General features: G+C 35.8%; 1 long non-coding RNA gene across 1 annotated transcript; it reads left to right on the top strand.

Moving 5' to 3' along the window:
- The first annotated feature begins 835 nt into the window (after positions 1–835).
- On the top strand, positions 836–9,108 carry LOC121087937. The gene is made up of 3 exons (XR_005827791.1): positions 836–928; positions 3,362–3,554; positions 8,725–9,108. It is a non-coding gene; the product is annotated as an uncharacterized LOC121087937 (long non-coding RNA).
- Positions 9,109–21,273: the final 12,165 nt, after the last annotated feature.

The following is a 21,273-nucleotide window of genomic DNA, read 5'->3' as shown; positions in this document are numbered from 1 at the left end:
TATACTTCAAGGCCATGTCTCAGTTTTATTTTTCATCATGCAGGAAGGCGGAGTTGAGTTGATACAACTTTGTCTCTCAAGTGATGATGGGAATGTCAAGATTTTCAGTCTTCTTGCTGGCAGCTCTACTTAAAATAGCCTTCTGAAGCTCTTTGGCTAGTTTAATGTTGTAGTAACAATGTAGGTTTTTAAAAGCCTCCTATTTTATTTCTGCTTAGTTGTAGTGAGCTGTCGGTTTTCAAAAATGTTTTCTTCGTTCTTGTTTATTTCAAGGTCAGATAGAAGAAGGACTGTGTGCACAGCAACTGAGAAAATGAAGCAAAATGTGTACTTCTCTGAAGTTCAGACATATATGAGTAGTTGACATAAAATTCATAAAGGTCAGACTGTTGAGATTTTCACAACCACATAAATACCTTAATCTCTAGCTTCTAAACAGTTATATTTAAGGTAAGACATATCTGTGATCAGACAAATCTTGTACCTAGTTTTGTTTTGAGTGAGGTTATTCCATAAATCCTAATGGCTGTACTATTAACTTTTTATTCCTCAAAAAAAGGTATATGGAATTTAATTCCCCATTTGTTAATCAAGCTTTGTAAATCACCCTAAACCTCATTCCAAATCTAGATTAAATTTAGATGACATCAGAAGGAGATCACTATTCCATGTTGTTTCCGTTTAGCTTGTACTATCAAGATCTGTTTACTATAGATGTCTTCAAGTAGTATTTTCTTCAGCCCTTCTGAATCTGGCTATCCTATTAACAGAATCTTTCAGGTTAAAAATGTAACAAAGCAGTAGGTTATGTTTCTCTCTTTGTACCAGTTCTGCTGCTGGAGATGACCTTTTATCTTCTGGCCGAGATGGAGTTGTTCTCTTTTTCTACTAAAGCCCTCATCCAGATCTACCAAATTCTCAGACATAGGTAAGCAGCAGCTCCACAAATGTAGATTAGCTTCTCAAGGAAAGTCACAGTCTCAACCAATAATGTATTTTGATTGTAGCTGCTAGTTTTTTGAAGTCAGGCTGGAACAACTTCATCACTCAGAAAAAAAAAAGTTCGTGTTCCTAAGAGCTGCCAACCAGTGCTACAGCCTGTCCTGCAAGGAACCACAGAGCTACATGCAGACATGCTCTACTGCCACCCAAAAATACCATTGTCCTAACTCAAAACATTGCAAGCTATTTAAAAATTTACCAGCTAGTGAATCTGCTATTTAAAAGATTTTTTAAAAAGTTGTCCTTTGTTGTGAAGGGGAACAGGCTACATATGTGAGTGTTTCCAATGTATTTCCTGCCACCGAGCCCTCCATCTTCCATCTAGTCACTTGTAAGTACCCAAAGTTGGCGAAGATCCTGTTTCTGAGAGAGCTTCTTCACCAACATATGGCTGTGCTCAGAATGATTACTCTGGCCTTCAGTCTGCTCATTTAAGTCTAATGAGGTCCACAGAGGTGACTGTATGACTCACACAATGAAGTCATTTTTCCAATTAGCATTCTGACAAATGTATTATAAGTAGAGCTGCTTCAATAGGTTTCCACAGCTGGGGGAGAGATCAGGTATCACCAAATACTCAGTTACTTTCTTCTGATCTGGTCAGAGAAATTTCATTCACTCTTGAGTATGACTGTTCACACAACAGATGGGTATTTCATGTCTGAAGAGTGTGACCCTTTCCTAAATCAAGCTCTGTATCTGCAAGCCAAAGTGCTCATGCAAGGCACAAAATTAACCTTAGTCTTGAGTAGGTACTCATAATGTTCATACTAAAAAGCCTTCCTTTTATTAGGAAGTCTTTTATTCATTATTGTGGCATATGATGTTTGGAAATGTAAGCAGCTGACACCTAATGGAAGACTTTTAAGTAACCAACTGAAAAGCCATTCTTCCTGTGTGCCTATGCCCTCTCATTCTGGTATTTGTGAATGTTTATTGCATGAATACGGGAGGGATAAGGGAATCAGAAATTACCTAAAGAGTATTCATTATTTTTTGTTTGTTACTGGCTAAGCATTATTTTTCATTTTCACATTTAAAAAATATTCATCTATTTAGAAAGCAGAAACCAAACCAAATGATTTAGCTAACAGTTATGCTCTACAAATTGTGAATAGTCAAAGTTCATTGTCAGCACATCACCCTACGTACTAAAGTTCAGTACATAAACTGTTCACAGATCTAATAAAAACAATGAATAAATTCATAGGAACTCAAATATCTTTACCAGGCAATCTGGAACAGAATAAAGTAATATACTGGTTTAGATAATTTATGTATTATGAATAATTCAGCTATTACTAATTGGAATTTTTCTACTTAAAAATAATAATAATTTGACCTTGTTTGACAAAACATTGACATTTCTATGAACAGTTTATTTTTCAAAATTAAACTTTGTTGAGACATACAATCAGCACCACTACCAAGTGAAAACTACAAGAAATTTGCAGAATCTATTTAAGAAAGAAAAATAAGTCTGAAGATATTCCAAGAAGCAACAAAGAACTTAACCTGTGGCTTCCTTCACAAATCGTTAGGACTTCAGCAATGCTATGGTACATTTCTAACTGTGTTGTTATTATTTTTGCCTTTATTTCATTTTAATTTTGAGGGTTTGTTGCTGTTATCATGGAAGCAGGTAGCTAACAGGACACATACAACCAATTTACCCCTATGAAAAGAGACATAATTTAACCGCACTTCTTCAATAAAAATCCATTCTAAGTGATATTTTTTTCATAGTTCAATAAATAGATCATCTTATACTATGTAGGAGTACAAGTATTAGAGGTAACATGAAGTGCAAATTTAATTTTATACTGTGCGCACACTCAAGCAGGGAAGCTCTCAAAGCACAATGTTCTGACATAGTTGAGTCAAGGTCTGCAAAGTGGGGTAGTATCTACTACTGGACTAGCTGCTACAGTTGGGAAAAAACGGCAGGTTTTTGAATACACAAGAACTCCTGCAGATTCAAAGTAGATGAAGGAAACTCTGAAGCTAAAAGCACTTCATTTACTGCTTTCAAAATAGTAGTAATAAACAGCTATAAATACTACTCAATACGAAGTTCTATAGAAATACTCAAATTAATTCTGAACTAGCCAGAATAAGGCACTGTTGCCTAGACATAGAACTGTACTAAGGGGATGACAGTAGCCAAATAAAGTTTTCTGGATGTTCTTGCAAACTTCATGTAAATTTCACCAAGTCATTGATAGGTAGCATGGGTAAGTGATCCTGAACTGCATCGAGTCATTCAGGTGCTTATGTCCTACTGATTTTTTTTGGTTATACTGCTTTTGGCAACAGAAGTCTTCTCATCCATTGTAAGACACATTTCACCTTCCTTTAGGTGTCTAAGAATAAATATCTACAGCCAGAGCTGGTGCTTCAGGTTCCTGGTGTGGAAGTGGGATAGAAGAAACATGAACACAGTTCATCTGACCCACATTTGACAGCAAATGATTTCAACACGTCACTTGCCTGCCAACAAAAGGGGCAAGGGATGTCCTCTCTGTTTGACACAGTGACCTCTAGATTTATAGGTAAGGTTTACAATCCATATGGGTTTTTTTTTGTTTGATTTTGGTTTTGAAGAACAGGAAACCATTTTCCTTTTATTTACACCTTGCAGTAAAATTATTTCCTACTGGTCACAGTTAACGTAGTCTGTTGTGAACACTCCTCTTTACAAACTTGATACTCTAATCTTCAGAGGTCCATTAGTGAATCCTTCATAGTGACTTAGAATTAATTTGTTAGAATATTGTCTTTGTGTCTTTTTCTCCTGGTACAGAGCAAAACCAACCCTCCCCCTAAAAAACTCCCTAAAAAACTGTGTTTAAACAGTTCTAATAGCCTTACAGAAAAATCAGACTACAAAGGGTGGGCTAGAAAAAAAGAGAGCAAGGTAGTAGCCTTCTGTGATTCCTGAGGAGACAATATATTTGATGATCTCATCATGAAGGTTACTAAATAAATGAAAGTAAATGGCTGGTTGATTCCCTTTAATTCAACGTGTGGTGTAGACACTTCCTTCCCATTCCCTCGCTGCAGTACATTGGATCACATTAGGCTTGACAATAAGGATTGACTTAGTGGTTTTCAGTTCTGTGTAGTGATTTTGATTCTTTTTCAAAATGATTTACTGATTGCTGTAATGTGCTTTCTAAATCCTCGTTCTGTTGGTGGTGCTTTTGTTAACTTTTTTTTGGAAATCATTGCTAGGACTTTATTGACATACCTTAGCTGTTAATTTCCAAATCTCCCAATCAGCTATTGCTATGTTGGTTTTGTTATAAAATCATTGACCTTTTAGCTTTTTATTTTTTTTTTTTAATTATCCCCCCCCCCCCCCCCCCCTTTTTTTTTCTTCCTCTTTTTTTCTTTGTTCTCCCCTGTTGGGAGGAGGAGGGGATGGACTTGTCAAAGACAATAACAGGCTACCAAAGTTACCATTGCATTAAGGCAGGTATGAATTTTAAAGTGTGTTTGACTTGAAGCAGGAGCACAGTACAAATGCAAATATTCCCCAGTGTGAAATAAAGCAAATGAAAGGAAATGAACATGAAGTACTGATTCAATGGTTCATAATCAATGCTAGTAAGGATGTTGGAATGCATGGTTTAGAATTTCTGAAGATGGTTACACAATATTAATCCACTATCTTGAGTTATTTAATATGTCCTTGATAGATGTTAAGGCATTGGTGAGGCTTTGCATACATCCTGGAATTAGTGTCATTTAAAAAATTATCAGTTTTTATCACCTCTCTTACCAGTCAGTACAAGTTAACTTATTAGATTGTAAGAGACTGAGAATGATGGAGACTGCAAATTCTTTTTTCAAATTTCTCATAATCATCCTTTCATGTGACTTTCATCTTTATTGCTTAACAGCTATGATCCTTCTCCAATTTATTAATGGTAGAACTTTTGCTTTTAAAAATTGGTTGACCCAAGTAAGTCTTACAAATGTCTTCGAATATTTTCATGTATCCAGTTTAATTAATATGATACTTACAGACTTTAACAAAAATCATTAGATATGGGCTCTTTCACCATTACATATTTTAATGGCAAAATCAATCAATTTCTGGTTTATAGTATTAATATTGATTTACTTTCATTTTCCAAAAATACCCATCTGATAGCATAGTGCAGTGGTGCTAGTACTTCATTAGCTTTAAAGTCATCTTTTCAAAGAGATTTTGATCTTAGTCAGGACCGTTTCAACTGAAGTGGACTGATAATCAATGAGGAGAAAAAAATGTCTCTGTGCTTTTGGGACAGAAGAATTGGAATTTCAATCTATTTTTTAAGTAGCTAAAGTAAGCAACTTCTTCCTAACTTGTTTTTGCATGCATTGTAAAAATGGGAGTGTAGCCAGGCCCGTGAGGTTATTTGGTGTAATGTAATTGAAGCAGACTGTCTTTTTTTTTTTTTTTTTTAAATTCATGTTCCCTTTTGGAGCACTCACCTTTTTAAGACACCTTCTGCTGTCCCTTCTTACGTAGTCCACTTACTTGAGCCTTCTGGAGCTGGTGAAACTCTTTGAAGACAGATGGTATTTGTTATGTGTAAAGACTCCAGAAGATGAAACTTCAAAACCATATAGGCAGTCAAACCTGCAGCTTTCAGTGAGGAGTAACCGACAGCACAAGCTCATTCTGTTGATACTGGCAAGCGCTGACCTTAACAACACGATAGCTAGGGATGTGTGAAATGTTCATGATGAAGCCAAACACCTCCAAAGTTTCATACTTTTCTAAAAGTCCTTCATATTAAAACTGGGGTAAATCTACTCTTGAATTCAAAAGGATTTTGACATTGAATTAGAGTCAGAACTTTAGCCTGGTTCAAAACCCATTCAGAGGTTTGTTATTCTATTTATAAGCTTTTGTAAAAAAGTGGGTGAAATACAGTACTTTCCCTCAGAGGAAACTAGTACCAATCAAAACCCGTGTGAATATTCACACAACTTTTCATGAACCACCACAAAATTTTTCATGGATCTCCTAATATAAACTTACCTATTAACTCTGTTGTTACTTTGTTATGGTAACAAGCACATTCATTTAGATTCTTCCATTCATTTTGACTTGAAAACATTTTGGTGCAGTCATTCGGTGGCCCACACATCATTTCTGGCCTGGAACTCAGGCAGATGTATCTTTTGGAAAACTGATACCACTATCTTGAGATGGGCAAAAAAATAAACTCCTGACTGCACCTAAGGGTTCCCAGACGTGCCTCAGTCCCCAAACCTAGAATCCTATGCTATGCAATCTTTAAAATGCCATTTCATATACCAGGCCTTAAGTTATTTATAAAGTTAAAGAGGAGAAAAAAAGAGAGGGAGGGCAGGAGAGGAAAGTGTCACTCTGCCTACATTCCTACTGCGGCAGTTTTGTTTGCACTTGCATAATTGTGAGCACAAGTGGAACCTGCATTTGGGTGCATTTTTGTGAATGACTATGCTACAAAGGCAGTGAAGCTAAAGTAACAATAAAGTATTGGCTATTTTACAGTCATATATAGTTATGGTGCATGTGCTGAGGTATGGCCAGTAAATCAGCTGTGATATGCAATGTGTGAATGTGATTTGCTTTAACCTTGGTATGTGAGGGTATCACCAAGCATATATGTATTTTCACTCAGACACATAACTTACCATCGGACCAGAGCAAACATGCGCTAGAACATGTGATTTGTGATGATCTGAAAAAGTCAGATTGTGACCGTCTAAGGAGGTAAAGGAACAAAGACTGTTTCTTCCTTTGTACTCACCTAGCAGTGACCTGTGAACCGTTCCCATCTTACCACTATTTTGACCTGTAAATAAGGTCATGTATAAGAGATCAAAAAGGAGAAAGCTTTCTTTGTCAGCAGTTGTATAGACATGCAAGGACCAGGGGCAGGCTGGACTGATCTAACCACAGATTCTGATTTTCCAAGCAGATTTCAAAAACGTAATTAGACCTCATAATACTAAATAAATGTTTGTGTCTCTTCTGCACTTGCTTTACAGAATATTTGAAAAATTATATTAAATTAGAACTTAACCTTCAAAGAATTAATTTTTCTTTCCTCTCCCTTTCATCTATTGATAGTCATATCTCTTGCAACTTACCAAAAAACTTCAAACTAAGACTGTTCATGAAAAACTGAATAAATGAGATTTTTACTCCAGCACACTGTAAAGATTGTATCAAAAGATTGGCAAAACGTGTCACCTACTTGGACCTGAAAGCTGTGATTTCAAGTATACGAACTGAAAAGCCTATGACTCAGCTGTAAGACATTTCATTACATGAGAGCCTCCATGTGCCATTTAAAATGTATAAGTGTCATCATAAACTTCCCACTCTCCTAAGAATAGAGCTATCACTGGACCCTGTTATCTCACAACCCCAAGGTACAATATGATAATGATACTGCTTAACTTCAGTATATGGAGAGAGAAAACACTGGAGATGCCGCAAGCATCTCAACTATAAAGAAAATCAAATTAAAATATTAATTTACTGATTAATATAACATTAGATGACCCATTTCTCCAGCTTGTTAAACAACAAAGACTCGCAAAACTAAATAAGGGCCTAAGAGATAAGTGTTTTAAGAATTCCCATAGAGATGTTTAGCCCCTTTTTAAACATCATTAAAGATGTACTTTGCATATAACGGGCAGTTTTATTTTTTTGCTACACTGAAAAGCCCTGCTTGTGTTTATTAATATACACTTTTAAAAAAGGTTACAAAGTGAGGGTTTTGGTCACAGTTTGAACAATCATATCATAATGTAGAATGAAAGAAAATGAGAGCAAGAAAAATGAGTGCAAGACAGACTTGTGGGGGTGAAAGAGAACAAAATCTTGCAAGTAAATCATGGGACAGAAGGTTCAAAGTTTGATGTTTAACTATGCTACAAAAAATTAACCATTTGTACCCTCTGTGTCTGGAAAATGAGGGGGAAAAAAGTTCCTTTGCTTATCTTTTCTATTTAAAATGCCTGCTGCTTGGGAAAATGGGAAACTGCAATACATGATTCGTATATAGGAAATGGCAATCCAAAGTAACTAATTTTAAAACTAAAAAACCCATGGTGAAGTCCTAAAGCAAATTTTATCCCTCTTGAACCATGGTTATGTCCCATGACATCAGGATATTGCTTGAATGTTTGTGCTGCATTTTACTGAAAAGTATCAGTAAGAGTATTTAGTATTTAGGTTTTTAAAAAATATGTCTCTCCCTAAGTCAAACCCTCATACTATTAGAATTGTCACTGCACTCCTATGAGCCAATCTATGACTTGTTAGGGGAAGAAACTGTGAATCTGCTGTTCCCATGGATAAATGCCTCTGTCTTTTCCTTAGTGATCCACAAGGTATCAGCCTGTGAGCATGTATGTTCACCTTGTATCTCACATACTATGTATATTTTCAAATGAGCAAAAAGCCAAGAGAGAACTATGAATTCCAAGTTGGTCAGAAAAAAACCACAACTATTTGTGTAATAGGTTCTTAATATTCCTTTTGCAAAGTTTTGCATTTCTGGCCTTGGCCACCTCATTGCATAGGTTGGGAATAAGGCAATTCAGTCTTCCTAAAACACCGCGCGCGTGTGTGTGTGTGTGTGTGTGTGTGTGTGTGTCTGTTCCCTGTACATACAGCATTCCAAGTTCTTATCCCCCTCTTTTTTTGTTCTTGTTCCCCAGGCACTGCCTCCACGGTACCAACTATCCTTATCCCTGCTCCCATGGCAACAAGTCTCTGTTCCAGCGGTAACATCTCTGACTCTTCACCTCCTCCCTCTGCAGCTATGTTCTACACCGTGGAAGTAGCTTGATTTTCTCTCACTAGTTTCTTTCCTTTATTTATCAGGCCATCTGTGCTTGTTCCAGAATGTCTACTGTGAATATACCGATTCTGTATGTGGCTCTACTTTAGCAAAAAAATGAGTGAACCCAGGCCTGTTTTCTTTCTTTTCCAACCATACTCTGAACTCTTCTCTTCTATGCTTGGCTGTCTGAAAGAGGAAAGAATTATTATTTTAAACATTGTCCTCCCACATTTCCATGGCAGGATCAGCACGAATTGAATTAGAACCACAATCATTTTAAAATGTAAATTAGATTATGAAAGGTTAGACTTGTATGTGCTTTAAAAACACTCCAACTGGCACCAGACTGATTTTTGTAGACACTTTGTTCACAGAAAAGAAGATGTGAATTTTTTGAAACAATTTGCTAATATTAAATGAGAAAAATATTTTAGAGTAACCATTCCCTTTCATTTTTGGTTGGCTCCTTAATATGCTGGAAAGCATTTTATAACACAGAATATTCATTTGGGACCACCATTCAATTGTGCAAACAATCCAGTAACAGCTAACAGTTCCAGAATCAATATGCTACCATTTGAGAATGCCAAAAGTACATGGATCCGAAATGACCAAAAAGAAAAGGGGAGGGGGAGGATAAAATTTAATGGCAGGCGAGGGGTAAAGATCCAGAGATCCAGTGAGGGAGTTATAAATCTCAGGGACATGATAACAGTAAATGTGTCATTTTTAAAACAATTTGCTGATTTGTGATTGTTTGGAATAAATGTCGCTGCTAAAGAATACATCACTTACATTACAATGACTAGCAAGTTACTCACTTTTCTGTTGCACAGTGACTTTATTTTTTAGAAATCTTTTCCTGTTATTTCTTTTCAAGATCTAAAGAGGTTTAGACCTGGAAGTTCCCTTAATCTTAATGGAAATACAGGATATTTAGCAATTGACAGACTGAAGTGCCCTGTTGAGATGGTATTGAATAGCTTCTTTCTCCTAAAACATGAGTAACTGCATCTCCGATAGCCCTTAGTTACGTTATTTTTGGAGGAAGAGCTGTTTTTTGCACCTATGCAAGTTGGGGGCCAACTGGCTGGAAAGCAGCTAGCTCTGCAGAGAAGGACAACGGGATCCAGGTGGACAGCAAGTTGAACATGAGTCAACAGTGTGCATAACAAAAGGTAAAAAAAAATCCATATTGGGCTGCATTAGCAAGAGTACAGCCAGAAGGTCACCTAAAGTGTTTATCCCCTCTGAGAACTGGTGTGTGCACTTGTCTGGAGTGCCACAGTCAGCACTGGGCTCCCCTCTGCAAGAGAGGTACCAACAAAGTGGAGCAAAGCCAGAGAAGGGCTACTGAGACAGGCAGGGCCTGGAGCACACAACATACTGAAGGAATGTATTTATTTAGCCAGGTGAAAAGAGGGCTAAAAGGTGTAACAGGTGGTTAGAGAGAAATAGAGGCAGTCTTTCCGCAAAGGTTCACAATGAAATGTAAAGGGCAGTGATAAAAAGTTGCAGCATGAGACTTAGCAAGTGGATTTAAGGAAAAAATTGTTCACAATGACAGTGGTTAAGTGCTGAACAGGCTGTCAGAAAGGTGGTGGACTTTCCACAAGGGTTTCGAAATTGGACTGGACTATGCCCTAATCAGCCTGATCTTATTTCTGAGCTAACCTTGGATTTTGAACCAGATAGTCTGCTGTGGTCCAGTCCAGCTAAGATTATCCTGTGATTCATGAGTCTACGACTACCAGTTCCCTAGCAAGACAAATCGTCACTGTTCTTTCAAGATTCCCAGAACAGAAAATACTAAGGGGGGGAAAAAAAAAAAAAAAAAAAAAAGTACCGTTTGCACATTAAGACAGACTAGCCCACAGAAATGGTTGATTCAGACTCTTTTCAATAAGTCACTTAAACCATTGTAACCTTGGGCAAACAACAGAGCATCTCTGTGCTTCAGTTCTCCTCCCCTCCAGTAAAATGGAATGAATAATATTTCTTGGCTTTTTTTTTTTTTTTTTCCTAAGAGTAATTCACCTTTATGCCTCAGGGTTTTTTACAGACTAAGCCAAATCAGCTAGTGATCAGAGATGCTATGGTATTATAGCAATTGTGCATCTGGTCAATGTAGGTATTAGTTCACAAGCATCATTACAGAATACATGGGGGGGGGGGGGGGGGGGGAGAGGGGGGGGGGGAAGGGGGTAAATAAATGGTCCTAGAGACCTTCTTCCTGGATATAGAACCCTGTTTCAGATATATCTGTGATGCAAATAATGGTTTCAATTATTATATCAACTAAACACTTTGATAAGGGATATAAGCACAAGGAGACAAACATCCTTTTCTCTCCAAATCTTCTGAGAATTCATGAATTGATGCCTCAACAGTGCGTCTGCCCTAAAAGAAAATGCTGTCTCTAGGTCCTTGCTTCATGGTCTTGCTTGCTATTGCAGGTGGAGTGCTCTACCTCTTGGCTGTTTATTGAGACACTATAGGTGGCAGGTCAGTACTGTGTAAATGTTTTGTGGTTAAAACCAAAAGATGTGATTTGTGTTTATAAGCTTTAAATTGCCTTCCTGACAAAATATGCACAAGCTGAAAGCTTCTGCTCATGTAAAATTGTGATGGATTGCATTTTATTGGAACTTATTATGAATAGCTCTTTGATTTGAAACAATGAACCCTTTAAATGCCTTTAAAATTTATAGTGGGAGAAAGAAAGTTGTTCCCCTCCATCACCACCATCAGAGAGTGACAACACCCCCTATTTTTCAGAACACACATACATACAGAAGCATATGCACTCACTCACATATACATATGATCACATATTCACATTTACAGAAAATGACATACATATTAAGTTGAAACTTTTAGCTTGGTATTAGATGCCTGATTTTCAGAAATAAGCTCAGTGCAAAGTACTCAGAATATGTGCCTGTATCAGAATACAGACACTGTATTTATATACATATGTACAAAATATGGATACCAATGCATTATATATTGAAAGACACAGGACTTCCATGAAAATTATTTTGTGGTTTTCACCTGTAGCTGATTTAGTTAATACTGTACTAGAAGAAACAGAGATTAATACATTTTCCCAGGACTTTGGTGAGTGTGAATATATAGATTTATTTATGCACATACACCTTCAGTATTCTCTCTGTATTTATTCATATCTAAAAATGTCATTGTCATATTTTATTTTTTTTTATGCAGGGGTTACTTGGTTTAGCACTCTGAAATTAAAGGGAGCATAAAGTCAAAGGAGTATATAGTTAAGAGCATATTATTTCTTTCAGCTGAGGCCTTCAAAGCAGGAAACTATTTCTCATATGCATGTGTATTTGATGGGAAAAGAAGGCAAAAGAGCCGAGTTAAAACTGTGAAAGCCTGGCTTTTTTCTGGCTAAGAAGCTTTTAGTGGCAATAGTTAAATGTCGAATATGATTACACAAAACTGCTGCTTAAAACTGAAAATGAAGTGGAGCATACTTGTGAAGACTGTCTATCAGAAATTTAAAAAGTAGTAGTGCATAATTTATCAGTGTTAATAGCCTTAGGTGCATTTCTAAGGGAATTAACCTAAACAGTCAAACTATTTATCACATCAGAATACATAAAATGTACTTTTAATTAATAAATGGACATTCTATTGCCTTTACGGCTACAACAAATCAATCCTCCTTTACCTTCTGTCTACAGTTTGGGTTCCTTTAATGGGTTTTAATGGGTTTTATTCTACGCAAACATAGCAAAGCTTATTCATTTACTTCCTGGAAGACTTTCTGTACTTTGTGGCATAATCTCACCAGTGTCTTTGGTCCACTTACACCAAAATATCACTATGGAGAAAAATAATAGCATTGTCTGTTACCCTAAAGTATCATTCATTGCCCCGGAGATGACATGCCTGGTCCAAGCCTACCTTGGAAATAATGAAGTTACTGTAATGTGCTGTAGTTCTTGTTAATAGACTGTCTGTGAAGTCCTTCAGTTAAAACATTTTATTGGGAAAGCAAGGTATTTCCAGTTGCTCTGAATGGTTAATGGAGTACTTTGCTTGTATAATCTCAAATTCATTGGCAAAGGAGATATTTTCACTGTCTTACACAGAAGTAAACTAGGTGGACCCATGTCTACACAAAAAATGGAATAATTTTGTTGAGGGATAGTGAGCAAATATTTTGAGATGGCAAGTGCAGTCCTGAGACCTGCAGTGCTGTTTTGGTTTTTTGTGGTTTTTTTTGGGGGGGGTTGTTTTTTTTACTTAAACCAAAGTTCATTCATGACTGTTTCTATGATAATATTATAGTATCAGACAGTATTTCATTTGCTGGTCTTTGACATTCAGAATATGCAGTTAGCTAAAACAGTCCTGTAGAAAGTGTAGCAAGGACATAAAGGCATAGGTTTGGGGAACACAGTGGAAATTCTTAGTTCCTCTGAATTCTGAGAAAAAAATGCCAAATAGTCTATGCTCAGAATTTCAAATAGAATACCTGAATTTGTTTACGATCTTACATTAGACAGTTATTAAACTTCTGCAAAAGGAAAGTAAAAAGCACAATAAATACTTCAACAATGTTGAAACATGGAAAACTGGGAAAAATCAGGACCAGAATTAATAATGAAATGCTTATAAAACCACTACAATTTGTTGTTTATCTACTGGTAACATTTTGTCAAGGTATTTATGTGAACTATAAAACAAAATAATAATTAAATTGAATATATTTGTTGAAACATTTCTCAAACAGCTCTCTCATGAGCCATGATATCTAGTTTGCTCATTGGGACAGATTTTCATAGGTAGCACTGCTTAGAGGAATCTTAAGGCAGTCTTATGGCATTTTCTGGGAAAGGAGAATGACTCTTTTACATCCCTTGTACTGCTGTAATGATGTTAAGCACGTATAAAATCCAGCTGCATATCTGTCATGAAGGCTCTTCCCCTTGTTATGGGACTGAGCTCTGTCTCCATAAGAATGAATTAGTTTAACAGAGAATAAAAAACACCTGGATAATCTGTCCTCAGACTGTATATATGCATGCAGTCATTTAGACATAGATGAATTTTCTTTGGAAGAGAATCAGACATTAAGAAATTAGGATTAAAAATATGTATGATATATATTTTTAAATCAATATAATTGTTTGAAAACGTGGGAATCTTAACATAAGTCCTCATGGAAATGTAAAGTTTCTGGATTTTATTCCAAAACTTATGATTTCTCACATCTTGATGAAATATTTGTCAGTGATATAAGCTTGTTTATTAAATCTACCTTGTGAATCACTGTGTGTCATTGGCAGTCCCAACAGGGCGTAATTGGCACTAAAGAAATCAAAAAAGACTTGAAAATAAGAAAGTATTAAATACTTAAATGATAATCCTTAAACAGCATACTGTGAGACAAATGATAGATATGTGTCTGGCACAATGCTGCTGTTAACAGGACAGGGTTGAATACACAGAAACATTTAGAGACAGTAGTTCATAAATCAAGAAAAGGTAGCCTGAAATACACACACACACATCCTGACAAAAAAAAAAAAAAAAAAAAAAAAAACAAAACCAAAAAACCCCCAAACAAACAAACAAAAACCAACAAACCAAATCAAATCCAAAACTCAAAAACACCAACCAACCAAAAAAAACCAACCCCAAAACCCACCAAAAAAACCCACAAAAAAACAACCAAGCAAAATCCCCAAACAAACCACAAAATCCCTTTTCCTTTTCTTCATCATTTCCATAGCTAAAAGCAGATACATATCTCAGGTAATTAGGTTCTGCTGCTCTTTCTTACTTCTCACAACTTCACTTCCGCTCTGTTTTAAAGCAAAATGTCTGTGGCTCTTTACTATTTACAGATATTCAAATCTCCACTTCTTTTGTAGAGCTCACCCACTGAACCCAAACCACAAACCAAATTGACACCAGCTGTCATCCATATCCAAAAATTAGTTCCAAGAACCTACAAATATCATTTTAGATTTTAACCCATCATTCTCAAACCTGGAGTGTTGCTATGGTAAAACCTCTATGTCATTTTAAAGAGATCCAGAGCCATAGATCAAATAAAAAGCATAATATGCCATAAGCAGCATATATGAATGGAAGCCTAAGTCAGAGAAGGAGTTTGTCCAGTTTCTACTTTTTTTCCATTTATCAATTATTCTTAAGTTTTCCACACACAATTGTCAAACAAAAAAGGATTTTAGACAAAGTTATTACAAAGTAATAGCTTATACCCCATGGTTTCCAGTCCAAGTAATAGTATGTCAACAATAAGAAAGATGGAGGCAAGTATTTTGTTGAATAAATTAATCAAATAAATGTTTTGTGGTTGTGTTGGATTTTTTTGCTTCCTGCAACTTCCAAGTAATATTAGTGAATGAAGTATAGTAAAAGGTTATGAGTCCAGTAGAGTAAAAGAGTTGTCACCATGAGAAGAGGCTCAAATGCAGTTCTGGCTTTTATAATTGCAAATATGGAGTATTTCAGTTGCCAGCTGCTGAAAACTTCCACCTTTGAAAGTTTGTCTTTTGAACATTGCTCATTTTGAACCTCTTCAGGTAAAAGCAGCTATAGCTAAAGTTCTGATTGCAAAGAATGCAGAGTCTAAATTTTGCTCGTTAGACTCTACATACCCAGAGTCGGGTTTTTGCAGTAGTCAGATTTTTTTCATGATTTTAAGTCCATTCATCTATGTTTATATAATCTCTAAACCTTAAGGATCTGTGACGAAATTAAACAATATTCGGTGTGATTCTTCCCAGTTCTTTGATGTGCTTTTTGTTATAGACTAAATAAATAGCTGCATAAGTAGCTACCTCTATTAGCTACAGCCACTATTCTGTATTTGGAGAAATGTCTTTTTCCTTCATATCGTCACAGATACTTCATAGGATCCCATCAAGGTGTTGATGCAAAGCCTATTGTATGACTTCCAATTATAAGTTTTTCCTAATGAGACATATCCACTTTAAAGACTAAATTAGATTATCATCAGACTAACACCATCTACAAAACACTGTACAAAGGTTAAACTCTTTTAGATGGGTTTTCTGGATATTTATATGGAATTACAAATGTTCCTGCTAGAAGGTTATCCTTGTACCCATAGATTAAGGCCACTGCATGAACACTCTTTTGCAAATCAATATTAATTAAAAATTATTATGATCAGAGAACTAAACAAAGGGCCTGTGCTACTAAAGAAAGGGTATGCCCCAGTGACAGATCACTGTTAAAACCTCTCATGCCATTGGGTGATATTTGCCATATGTCCAATGATTGATAGTAAGATTTAATGAGTTCTTACAAGCAATTAAATAATCAAGGGTTCCTGCTGTTACATGGCATAGCTTGATAGAACAGTGACAAATGAGAGAATATCTGCAACCTAATCAAAGGGACATATTTCCTTGGGAACAAAATAATATTATCCACCAGTGCAATCAAAGGACAAAAGAACACAGAGAGGACGCAACAGAATGAGATAAATTTTGTGCTCTTTTCATTATTCTGGCCATACAGTTTCCATTTATTGGATCCTATTAAATCAGAAAGAAAATTAGGCTACTTAAATATGTTTCATTTGTCATACACTGTTAGCTAGTGGGTACATATCCATATCCAGTCACCTCAGGTCTCCTTTCCCTATGAAACACTACCTTAGGTTATGTTTTCTGTGTTCTTATGTAGTATTTTTTTCTATTGTGATTACTGAAGTCTTGTAGTTTTGGTTTTGTTTTCACTTTAACTAAAGGGATGCAGTAAAGATCTTTGCACTATGCTGAATTTGTGAAACATTTTTTATTAATGAATTATTCTGAACATATGTATTTTTTGTTCTCTTAGAAGTGTTTGAAAATAGTAGTTCACAATAAAAACCAGGAAGTTCACTTAATTCATTTTGGAATTGCTTAGATTCAGATCATATATACATTTTAGTTTGGAAGAGTGATTATGCAGATTTAAAGTCTGCATCTTAATGAATTTGCAGGCTTCTATACATTGTGCAGTAGAAGTGAAGAGTTTTATCCTGAACTGTAGCCTAGTATGGCAACACACTTGATTTTCTTCATTAATTTTTGCAAGCAAAAGAGCTTTATAGTGACCTTTAGAAGACATCCAGAGAACTCAGGATTTCACCAACTACAGACTGAAAATCACTAGCAGACAGATTTATTTCCCCATTTTTAAGTTAAAATTGATTGCAAGTAATGGGTATAGATACATACAGCTAACAGAATATAGATCAGCTTATTCTGACTTTTAAAAAAAATATTTTACCTTTGTGATTAGAGAGATTCAATTATCTACCTGGGTCCTGCTTATTCAGTCTTTAAAAGCATAAACTTCAAACAGCCAAGCTGTCCCATTCAAACCAAAATGTAAACTTCTGGCCCAAAAGATGTCAATAAAACTGCCTTTGACTTTGATGTAATTTTTCCTTTGATTACAAGTAAAGCCCATACTTAAGAATCTTTTCACCTTTCAGATAATTTCATGTTAACACTAGCTTCATGTATGATAGTGTAATATTTTTAGGAACAAATTGTTTTTCACTAGAATTTTAAAGTTTTCTTTTTTATTTCTGTCAAAGAGAAACAAAAATGTTCCAAGACTAGGAACTGCTTTACAGCTATAATTTTCATCAGAAAATTTAAACATTAGACTGTAGTCTTCTATACTGTATTTCAATTAGCTAGCTGATGTGTAGGATAAATGTTACAGAAAGGCACTAGACAACCAACAAAACAAGATGCCTCTACTAATCGGTATATTTAGGTATTTAACATGTGATCCATCTTTAGACTGTAAAACACATGACCTTTCTAAACATACACTGAGGACTGAGCCCTTTCCTACTTTCATCTGTGTTGCTGCCATGTGGGAAGGGAGGTGAGCTCCTATGGAGCAGACTGGCTGCAGGACAGGTCATTCCCATCCCACCAAGCCTTCTCAGAGCCCATTTCTCAGACTGGAACTTAAGAAGCAGCAAATTGATTGGAAGGCACATACATACTCCAAAACAACAAAAAAAATATTTAGTGGCTTTGGTAGCTAATATTCAAAATTGTCATAGAATCATAGACTCATAGAATGGTTTGGGTTGGAAAGGACATTTAAAGGTCTTCTAGTTCAACCTCCCTGCAGTGAGCAGAGACATTACTTCATCTGTGTCTCCCACTTCCAAGAGAATGTGCAATACTGTCTTACCCACAAGGTGAATTTTCTTTCTTTTTTCTTTTCTTTTCTTTTCTTTTCTTTTCTTTTCTTTTCTTTTCTTTTCTTTTCTTTTCTTTTCTTTTCTTTTCTTTTCTTTTCTTTTCTTTTCTTTTCTTTTCTTTTCTTTTCTTTTCTTTTCTTTTCTTTTCTTTTCTTTTCTTTTCTTTTCTTTTCTTTTCTTTTCTTTTCTCTTTTCTTTTCTTTTCTTTTCTTTTCTTTTCTTTTCTTTTCTTTTCTTTTCTTTTCTTTTCTTTTCTTTTCTTTTCTTTTCTTTTCTTTTCTTTTTTCTTTTCTTTTCTTTTCTTTTCTTTTCTTTCCTTAGCTTAGTTCTAATGAGGGATGAACACAAGTTGTAAACCCTTGACATTTTCATAAAACAGAATACTTGCTTTCCAGCCAGCTCTATTCAACAGTGAGGGATGTATCACTGGTTCTATTTTTTCCACATGCCAGTACATATTTTTTTTGTTTTTCCATACACAAAGCAAAAATTTTCCAGAGTATGTAACATATTTCAGACATTAGTCATATTGTTTAATGCCCTAATGGAGAACATTCAGATACTACACCAAAAAGTGAGTGCAAACAAAAAATACATCAAATAACTGTAAAACTTAGTTAAGGAAATCAACAGTAAAAAGCTGCTTAATTTTTCTGTGATTTCAGTATATTTAGCTGCAGATTCTATTCTATCTGTATATGTAAAAATTCCTTAAGCTAATGGCAATTTTTAATAAAATATGGCTATGATAAAGCACAGTTGACAAAATACTATAGTTCTATGTTGGGTTTCAGTCGCGGACTGTTCTGCTGAAATCAGCAGTGATGCATCATGAAGGTAGTATGAAGATGCTTAAACTAAAGCTTACTTTAGATTAGCAAGATCTGTTGGGTTTCTGTGTCTTAAATATATATTATCTACCCTAAATTTTTGTATTGATTCTTTTAGTCACCTCCAAACACCTAGGTTCAAGAACTGCTTAGAATATCACTGTGGTTATTTGGGGACTTGAGGGATCATGCTGCTGCTGGGTCCCACGTGTGCAGCATGACTTTAATGAGCCTATCAAATGATGCATCAGTGTGGTTTTACATGGGTGTCAGTCAGATCACTGATGCATTGGGTCACATCAGGTCTGAGCTTAATAAGATCTGATCTTAATGGGATCTATGAAGACCAGCTAAATGAGTTCTGTGTGTAGTGGCAAGAATCAACAGCTCTTACTAAAATAGTAACTTTGTTGTTCCAGAAAGCAAACAACCCCTCTACAATTAGGGAAAGACACAAAGTTTTTGGCAACGTTAAATTCCTAAGGACTACTCTCAATCAATAAATTCACAAAAAGTACACACCTCATTAGATTCCGTACAGATTGCAAAGCTAGCTATAATGTAAAAACAGGCAGACAGTCTGTCTCAATATTATTACAGGAAGGCTTGGTTAAATTAATAGCTTCTCATTGATTAAAAAATCTTGCATTTTACATGTTCTTAAGTTGGTTCCCACCATTACCTTTCAATAACAGAATACGAGTCTTTGGAGAAATGTGGTTATATTGAACTACTGTATTGAAATACAAAGGTAGGCAAAATAAGTTGTTTACATTAGCCTATCATTGTTTCCTGTCATAAAGTTCTGTCCACCTGAAAGAAAAAAAGACAATACCATCAACATGTTCAAAATGTTTGCTGTTTGTCAATTTTTATAATATTCCTAAACTGTTAAAAATGTAGTCAGTTTGGAATGGTCACTGAGCATGACTCCAGCAAATCATTTCAGTCACAACTGCAAGTGAGAAATCTTTATGTCCGTGTAACATTTGCCACTGCATAGAGCTCTCAGCTTTTGCCCATTCTTAATTACTGTCCTAAACCCAGCTAACAATAATAACGCAAGTTCTGATATGTTAAAGTGCTTTCCAAATCATCCTGAGGACCAAAGTTATGGGTCGGATTGCACAGAGTACTTTGCTAGGGTGAGTTATTTGGTACCAGCCATATTATGAACACTCTATCAAAAACTGTTCTGAGAATTTCTGCATAAACCTACTCAAATATATTTCATTGTCATGCAATGATGAAAGACTTTTCTCAGTGCCGCAAGACCATCTAAACTGAAGTAGTACAAGCCCATAGCATTTAATTATTTTTTTTTAATGTAAGCTGTTGTAATTAATTGCCCTTATTCTTTTTTTCTTGTGCAAACTCAATCTGCAACACAAACTTTCTTATGGGTCAAGTGTTCTTCTGCCAGTTAAACAGCAAAAGAGTGATCAGATCTCCAAGTACGCCAGTATGCTAAGATTCACCTTTTAAGAATATTTGTTCTTGTTTCAGTGCAATACTTAGGTTGTCTTCTGCTTTCTCAGCAGAAACACCAAACCAAGCAGCGTGTTGTTGGATGCATGGCAAACAAATGGAAGCTTCTTGAGCTCCTGTGGTGTGACTGGGGTATTGGGGCGTGGAAGGGAGGAGACAAAGAGGTTGACTTTATGGGGACAGGACAGCTGGGTGATTTTCCTGTATCTTAGACTGGAATGTCACTTACCATAGTGCTTTCAAACAAACACAGATTTTGTACACTTTGGGGTTTAGGCCAATTTAAGGATTATTTTACCAATTGAACTGGCTGACTGCAGTTGGGTGTTAACTCTCAGAAGAGACAGTAAGGTTGTAAACTAATGCAGAACCAGTAGTAGCTGCTTCTCAAATCGCTTATATGCACTGTTCATGTTCATTTTCGCTTGAAAATATAAACCTCAGCATCATCTAGAGATGGTCTGTCCTTTTGCCAGTGGAGCCTTCACTATAATAGCATCTACTAGACTAATTTCTTATTGAAAAAAGATGAGATCATATGTTAATTGAGCCCATTTTGTTATCTTGTACCTCAACTTTTCGTATATCATGTCATTTTGTAAAACTTTAGGGAAACACTGTCTCCTTGTATGGGGTCACTATCCTATTTCTCTGTAAAAAGTAGTGAAGCTTTTCTATCCTGTGAGGCTGAACCCCCTCTAAGTTACACGGGTCATGCTGCACGTCCACTTCCAGCTATTCACCTCGTTGGCTGTGTGTTTGCTGAATCTTCTTTTTTCGTTCTTCTGTTTTTAATTCATCAGAGTCCTGCGGTGCAATGCAAAGATGTTGCTTGGTTCTCAATGAATTCTGT

The sequence above is a fragment of the Falco naumanni genome, chromosome 4, assembly GCF_017639655.2.
Source record: "Falco naumanni isolate bFalNau1 chromosome 4, bFalNau1.pat, whole genome shotgun sequence".
NCBI lineage: Eukaryota > Metazoa > Chordata > Aves > Falconiformes > Falconidae > Falco > Falco naumanni.
Note: the sequence above shows the minus strand (reverse complement) of the source record. Positions and strands in the feature narration are given on the sequence as shown.